Below are 7992 nucleotides of genomic sequence, written 5' to 3'. Positions count from 1 at the left end.
GGCAGAGGCAGATGGATCTCTGAGTTTGAGGACAGTCTGGTCTACAGGGTGAGTTCTAGGACAGCCAGGGCTATACAGAAACCTTGTCTCGACTGTCCCCCCAGCTCCAAAATGGAAAGATACAAAAACCCAAGTAATCCTAGGAAGCAAATAACCACTTATTACACAGAAAACCTGAAAACTCCTCAAACTAATAACATAAAAGGAAAAAGAAATGCACAAAACCCAGAATATCACCTATCAAAGTTATAGGAAATAGCAACCCCCTTTTTATAACCTTGAATGTAAATGGTCTCAACTCACCCCCAAAAAGACTCAGACTGAAAAAACAAGATCCAACCCTACTCTGTCTCCAAGAAATACACTGAGCTAGTGAAGACAACCCAAAATTATTATCAAAGGGTGGACAGTAACAAGAGAGTAGAAACCATACACAAGTGGGCACAGTTATCCTTACACTTGATAGATGTCAAATAAACATCTTTGACTGCCACATGACATCACATGTATGTCCCCCTTTAACCTCCCACCATGAATACATGTAGGATTTTTTTAAAGCTCCACATTTTTTTTTTTTTTATTTCACCACTTGTTTCTAAAATCTTGAGTCTTAGTGGTGCCTTCAAATGTTTTGGTGACTACAAAAGCTTCCCCCTAGCATAGCTCTGTCTCCATCTTATCTCAGGTCAGGGTGTGGTGAGACTTTAATAATAATAGTGGATGATAATTTCATATTTCAAAAGCTCTTCTTAGCCTGGCATGGTGGCACATGCCTCTCATACTGGCACTTGGGAAGTAGACACAGAAGAGTAGGAATTCAAGGTCATCCTTGGCTTCATAGCTGGCTAAAGGCCAGCCTCAGCTACATGAAATCCTGTCTCAAGAAAACAACAAAACCCCCCTTTAAAGAGGGATGAGATGATAATGGAGCAGTTAAAAGCTTTATTGGGTAGGATTTAAAGGAAATATTTGTGTATTTGTGTACCTGAGTGTATGTCTGTACTATGTAGATGCAAGAGTTGTCAGGGGTCACAAGAGGGTATGGGATCCCCTAGAACTGGAGTTATAGACAACTGCAGGATGTCATGTGGGTGCTGGAAATAGAATCCAGGTCCTCTGGGGGGAAAAAGTGCTCTTAATGTTCTTAACCATTGAGCCATCTCTCCAGCCCTGATTTTTAAAGGTATATTCCTAATATTTTGAAATGTGGCAAAGAACAGAAGATTGTACATATCAGGTTCAGGAGGGAGAGTTCTAAAGACATAAATAAAAATGGTGACTATTGCCCTACAGTTCCAGGACAGCCAGGGCTATGCAGAGAAACAAACCTGTCTCAAAACACCAAAAACCCAAAGGGGCAGGAGGGTAGATAGAGAGATGAAAATTTAAACAGCTTAATTAATCATGCCATATCATAATGAAATTGTCATTTTGCTCCCCGTGAATATATACAACTATATCTTGTAAGGCAGGAGTTTTAAAAGTTTCAAGCTCATTCGCTGTGTCAGATCATTATGTTTTGCTAATAACTAACAAAGTTGGGGTCTTCTTTCCTATTGTGTGTTCTTGATAAAAACCTGTGCCTCCTAAGTGACTCATAGAAATCATTTTAACAAGCTGTGTAAGTCAGGTTAAAAAGCAAAACAAACCTTGTCATGCATAAGCAACAGGGGCTACCGAAAATAAAAAAACAAAACAAAACCCCAGACACTGGCTGTAAAATTCCTGAGATTATGTAGTTGTTCTAACCTGAGAATAGTTGCATAATGGATCAATAACACATGTTCTTTAGACTAAGAAATGGACTAGTATCTACCAGTTAATCATTAGACATACATTGTGTGTGTGTATTTTTCTTTTTCCTGTCTCACTTCTTAAGGTAAACATAGGCTGGTATGGTGGTGGCACACACCTTTACTTCTAGCAGTGAGGAAGCAGAGGCAGCAGATCTGTGATTTTGAGGCCAGCCACCTTGGTCTCATGCCACATTCCAGGACAGCCAGGGCTATGTAATGATGTGAGGCCATGTTGAGAGAGAGAGGAAGAGGGAGGGAGAGAGGGGCACTCATTGTAACTACTAGTTTTAATTACAAGTTGGAGACCAACCTCTGGGACCCTCCCAAGCCCTCTGTGCTTGCTCTATCACTGCCAGAGAGCTCCCTCAGGATGGAACAGAAGTCATGTCTGGATGCTTCCAGTCATCTTCATACTTCTGTACTTAGTATGCTACAAAGATGCTAAGAGGTAAACATCATCAAGTGGACTTGAGGGAATTTTCTAAGACGACATTGTCTGGGAGAGGGCACGAAGGCCACAGATTTGAAAATCTTTCCAAGGTGTTAATCTGAGCAGGGCTGCTTAAGTTTGTTTTACTTGCAATCCTTTTCTGACTAAGAAATTTCAACATGACGCCAGGTATATGGTTAGATAATATAGATATACAAATCAAACATTTATTGATGACAAAGAAATTTATTTGCAGTTTGATTACATATAACTGTATCATTTATTAAAAAGTAAACTTGCATATGAACCATATGAATGGGCTGTTTACTTTTACATAAAGAATTACATCTTAAGGCTAGTGAGATAAAGGCCCAGGGTAAGGGTGCTTACTGCCAAACGTGGAGGACAAATTCCTGCAAGTTGTCCTCTGTCATTCAGTAGTGCGTTCCTCATTATACAATTAAATAAACAAGTATCAAGAATCAAATCTTGGTAGAGTATTTGATGCTGCATGTTGTAGAACATCTTCAATATTTTTCAGTTAAATGACCTATTGATTTTATAATTATCAGTGTGGAGAATGTCACCCTCTTAGTCCCTGTTCTACTGTTGTGAAGAGACACCATGACAATTCTTATAAAGGAAAGCATTTAATTGAGGAAGGCCTACAGTCTCAGAGGTTTGGTGCATTCTCATCATGGACCATGTAGGCAGACCTGGTGCTGGAGAGGGAGCTGAGAGTTCCACATCCTTTATCCACAGGCAGTAGGAAGAGACCCATTGGGCCTGGCATGGGCTTCTGAAACCTTAGAGACCACCCCCAGTGACACATGTTCTCCAACAAGGCCACGCCTCCTAATCCTTCTAAATAGAGCTACACCCTGATGACTGAGCATTCAAATATATGAGCTCAAACTACCATAGGCACATGCATAAATGTACAATACAAAATTGAAAAAATATGTTTAAGTTCATCTCACAAATGGTAGGAAGCCTGCCCCAACCCCAAATTTATTAAAAATTAAAAAAAAAAAATAAAAATCAAGCCAGCAACTCAAATGTGAAATTTTAATTATCGCATTTACAAATTTTGTTGTGTGTGCATGTTTGTGTTTACGTGTAGGCTTGTTGTTGAATTTGCATGGGGTTGGTTTTGACCTTTTATCATGTTGGTCCTGCATTGAGCTCATGTCATCAGGCTCGGCAGAAGGCTAAGCCATCTTGCCAGCTCTCAAACAGGAATTTTATATTCTGGGGCCTGGAGAGATAGCTTAATGGTTAAGAACACTGGCTATTCTTTCAGAGGACCCAGGTTCAATTCCAGCATCCCCATGACAGCACAATTGTCACAACTGTCAGCAACTACAGTTCCAGAGGATCTGATGCCTCTGTGAGTACCAAGCATAGATATACACACAGAGGAAACACCCTATATACAATAAATTAAAATAATATAAATAGGATTAGGTTGTCTAGGATAGGGGATATGACTAAGTGGTTAACACAAAAGCATGAGGACCCAGGTTCAGATTTCTAGAACCCAAACAAAAGCTGGGGTGCTTATCATCCCAGAATTGGCCTACAGAGATCGGCAGATTCTCAGAGTTTGCTGGCTAGCCAGTCTAGCCAAATTGGTGAGTGTGGATTGTTGTCTGTAAGCAGGTGAGGTAGGTGAAAGACAAGGCTACAGCCTGCCATCGGACAGTAGAAAAGGAGGGCGGTCTAAGAGTCTTTGAGATGCAGGATAGGAGAGAGAAGGAAGATGAAGAGAAGGACAACCCAGATCCGTGTGGCTTTAAATAGCCACAGGTAGCTGTGAATGTACTATAAGGAATGGATAAGTACAGGACAATTTGTCCTATCTAGGTGGGCAGTTTTTATCAACTGGCTCTGAGCTTATTGGGTGGACATTTTGTGGGGTAAGGATTTACTGATATAAATCTGATTGATAAGTTACAGCCTCTAGAGTTCTGATTCTCCCAGGTTACCGAGATTTGTGACTATAACCACAGGGGCTGACGGATGGCTGGGAATGTGAGCAGAGTTCCCAACCAGAGAGCCTTGAGACGGGCGGTCCATACATGGGGCTAGCCACAGAAGCGGGCGAGACCGCTGGGGCCAGAGAGTAGCTGGCGCTAGCGTGGAATGGTGCATCCTTTTTTATTATTTTCTGAAACAGTGAGCTCTTGAGTAAGATATCAGTCTTATGGGGCTGGTATGTACCATGATACACAGGTAAAGAGTCCGGAAGGCAAGGTAATGGATTTGGTCCCTCCTTCAGCCTTTGGGTGGATTCTGCAGATTGGTATGTGGGGGCTGTACCAAGAGAGAGTTGTGGGGTAGAGGCGAAGAACAAGGGACATGAACCCTGGTTCTGCTCCCTTAACTTCATGGGTCTTGCAAAAATTAGTAACTTTCAAGGCACATTAAGACTTTTTTTTAGTAGTTCCCACCATGTAGGGAAGGCAAAGTGAGAGGTTTTAAACATCAGAAACCCACTCCCGACTGTTAAGTGTCATTACATCTGTGTCATTACATCCTGACCCCCACCTGAAACGCATTATGTACATCAGGCTGGTCTTGAACTCAGAGAATCTATCTGCCTCAGCAGTACTGGGATTAAAAAGTGTGTGCCACCACACCTAGCTGTTCTCTGTTTTATTAAATAAACTTTTCCTTCTCCAAGTCCTATTTGTGGACAGAAATATGTATTTTTTCCTATGAAAAGGGAAACCTTAGCTAGATTTTTTTTTTTTTAATTTGGGTTAAAAATATCTGTAGGCAACAGAAATGTTACTAATCATAACACTAAGGTAGACTATTTTTGTACTAGTTTTATATACAAGAATAGCCACGTTGCCAGTTTCTGCAAACTAAATCCTTGTTATTTACTTTCCTGCTGGTATAATTAGGTAGGAAGGATTTAAAGTTTTGCACCACAGCATTTTAGGAACAGTGGCAAAGGTCTTTCATAATAGCATGGAGAGGCACTATTCAAATGACAAAGTTGCCAAGCAAGGCGTTTGCTTTTAACATTCTCTACCCTCCCCCATAGCATCCAGCTACCTTACAGACTATTTTAATTGTGAAGAGCACGAGCCTTTTCTGCACTTGGGGCATAAAATCTTTGCTAAGGGATGAGATTACACATTGGTTGCCTGTCGGGCACATTTTCCTAGGATTTTACTGTTGTTCTACGTGGTTTCGGCATATCGGTTGCCAACACTTAAGATTTAAAGATTTCATACAAAACTTCAACATTATGGTTTTGGAAACAAAAAAACAACAACAAAAAAGAGAATACGATCATCTTAACGGTGGACCCCTTAAGGGCATGGCTGGATACTCCCATTTCCACAACGTCTAACATTCCTATTGTCTGTCATTTATTCGCTTCAGTTGCCAGGCCTCCACAGGCATCTGAGTCTGCAAACACTATCCAGACCTTTACTGTCTCCCTTCAAAGCTTACTTTGTTCTGCCCCAAGTCCCTCATCAGATTTTAAAGCAATAGCTAGGTAATCTGATCAAGTACGTGTACTTTTACATGTGCTTTCTGGAGATAGCATCTCAACAGAAAGAGATGACTATGCGGGTGGATGTTACAAGTATCACGGGATTATAGTCAGGATTGCCAGTGTCCACTCTAATTTACTCTAGTTATAGTAGCCGCGCCACACAGCTCTTGGATGGACCGACCGAGGCAATGGTCTCCTTTGTAGAACAATGGACGCTGGACTACACGTGAAACCTACTTAAGCAGCAGTGTGCAGATCACCCAAAACCAACTAAAAACTGCTACGAGCAATTCTGACTTGAGAGCTTCCACGTAGGCTTCAGGGTATTGGCCTGACCACATTTCCCCTCACCTGTTTTTGGGGCAGCTTTTGCGCGGAACAGTCGCGCCCAAGAAACGCGCGGATCTAGCATGAGCTCATCTCTCGAGGGGGCGTTTCCAGAAGGCCAGGCCTGGCAGTGTGAGCCTGCTGCAAAGGGTTCCCCCACCCCCACGATATCAGCGGCCCCCCGCGATGGGCGGGCGCGGCTGCCCAGAGGCGCTCCCTCTCTGGAAGCTTTGTTTCCATTTGAGCGCTAGAGGGTTCGGCCTCAGCCACTGCGCCCTGTATCTTTCAGGGGAACGTCTTTTAGACGTTCTCTTATGCTCAGCACCCGCGGTGGGGAGCCTCGGGTGCACTCGGTAAGCCGCGCCCCGCGGGGCTCCGGGGAACGGGGACAGCCTCTCGCTCCACTAGAGCGCTGGGGCCCGGCCCTCCGACCGCAGCATTTTGGGACCTGGCTGCACAGCCAGCACGAACGTCGGGTCGGAGAGCAGATGCAGGCCGGCCACTCAGCCTGTCCTCCCGCTCTAGGGACCACCCGAGGCCAATCCCATTGCAGCTAGGTCTTGCGATTGCACGGCAGTGATCGCCCATTGGCCGCCGCCACGGGCTCCTACACCCTCCTTCTCCCTTTTGCGGCTCCCCCTCCCCCGCGCTACAGCTCCTTCGCTGCAGACCAATGAGGTGGCAGTTTATAGATGCACTCCGTCCGCTTTCTTCTTCTCCCCGCCTCAAAGAGGGAGGGGAGGCTCTGACTGGCCAGATGTCCTCGGAAGCCCCCTTCCCTTCACCAATCACTGAGAAAAGTACACGCCCAGCGGAGTTGTCCAGCCAATGAGAAAACGGGCGCGGCGCCCAGCCGTGCAGTTCCTCCCGCGACTCGGGAGTTTCGCTGTCCTTAACTCTTGAGGCTTTTCCCTGCGGGCCAACAGCTCCGATTGGCTACAGTCGCGATTGTCGAATCTCCTCCCCAGCCAGCCACAGAACAAGGCGAATGCTCTTTCCTTCTGTTCGGCTACCTTCGGCATTCCTCGTTGCCGGGGCGTGGTCTCTTAGCGGCGTCTCCTCATTGGTTACTCAGGCCGCTCGGCTTTTTCCGTCAAGAGCTGCAAGCAAACGACGTCTCTGATTGGTTCCGGCTTGGGTTTCGGCGCCTCAGCCGAAGCTGGCGGGCTCGGCGAGCGATTCCCAGACGCCTGTTACGCGGGCGGCGGGGCGCTGGGCGGTGTAAGGCTGGGTGGGGGAGGAAGGAGGCGGAGGACGAGTAGGAAGGGGGAGGGGGAGTGTGGAAGGGCTAGGCGACTGCGCAGAAGGCGCGCCTCGCACAGAGCAGCCCCCGACCCGGCCGAATGCGGGCTTGTGTCGCCGCCGCCGCCGCCGCCTGGGCCGAGTGACAAAGGAAGGAAGGCAGCGAGGAGGAGCCGGCCCTGCAGCCGCTGACAGGGCTTCGGGCTCGGGGCACAGCGCGGACACTTCCCGAGCAGCCGCCGAGCAGAGGCGAGGGGCGGAGGCCGGCCGTGCCGGGGCGGCGGACGGGGGAGGGGACCCCGAGGGACGGAAGCGGTTGCCTGGTTCCCATGTCCCCGGCGTATGGGGAGCAGTCTGGGAGCCGCTGCTTGGGGTCTGAAGGGAGCTGCCTCCGCCACCGCTGCCGCCATGGCCGCTGGATCCAGCCACCGCCTGCAGCTGCTCCTGGCGCAATGAGGAGAGGAGCCGCCGCCGCCGCCCGCCGCTGACTCGCGACTGCGCTGCCCTCCGGTTCACCCGGCCGCCGCCGCCGCCAGCCCGCCGGATCCCTCTGCTGCCGGAGCCGCAGCATTTGCCGTCGCATCTCCGAGCCATCTCCTCCCTCCTTCCCATCCCCCTTCTCTTCAAGCGTGAGGCTCGTGATCCTTCCGCCGCTTCCCTTCTTCATTGACTCGGAAAAA

The sequence above is a fragment of the Micromys minutus genome, assembly GCF_963924665.1.
Source record: "Micromys minutus genome assembly, chromosome: 7".
NCBI classification, from domain to species: Eukaryota; Metazoa; Chordata; class Mammalia; order Rodentia; family Muridae; genus Micromys; species Micromys minutus.
This window is presented reverse-complemented; position numbering follows the sequence as displayed.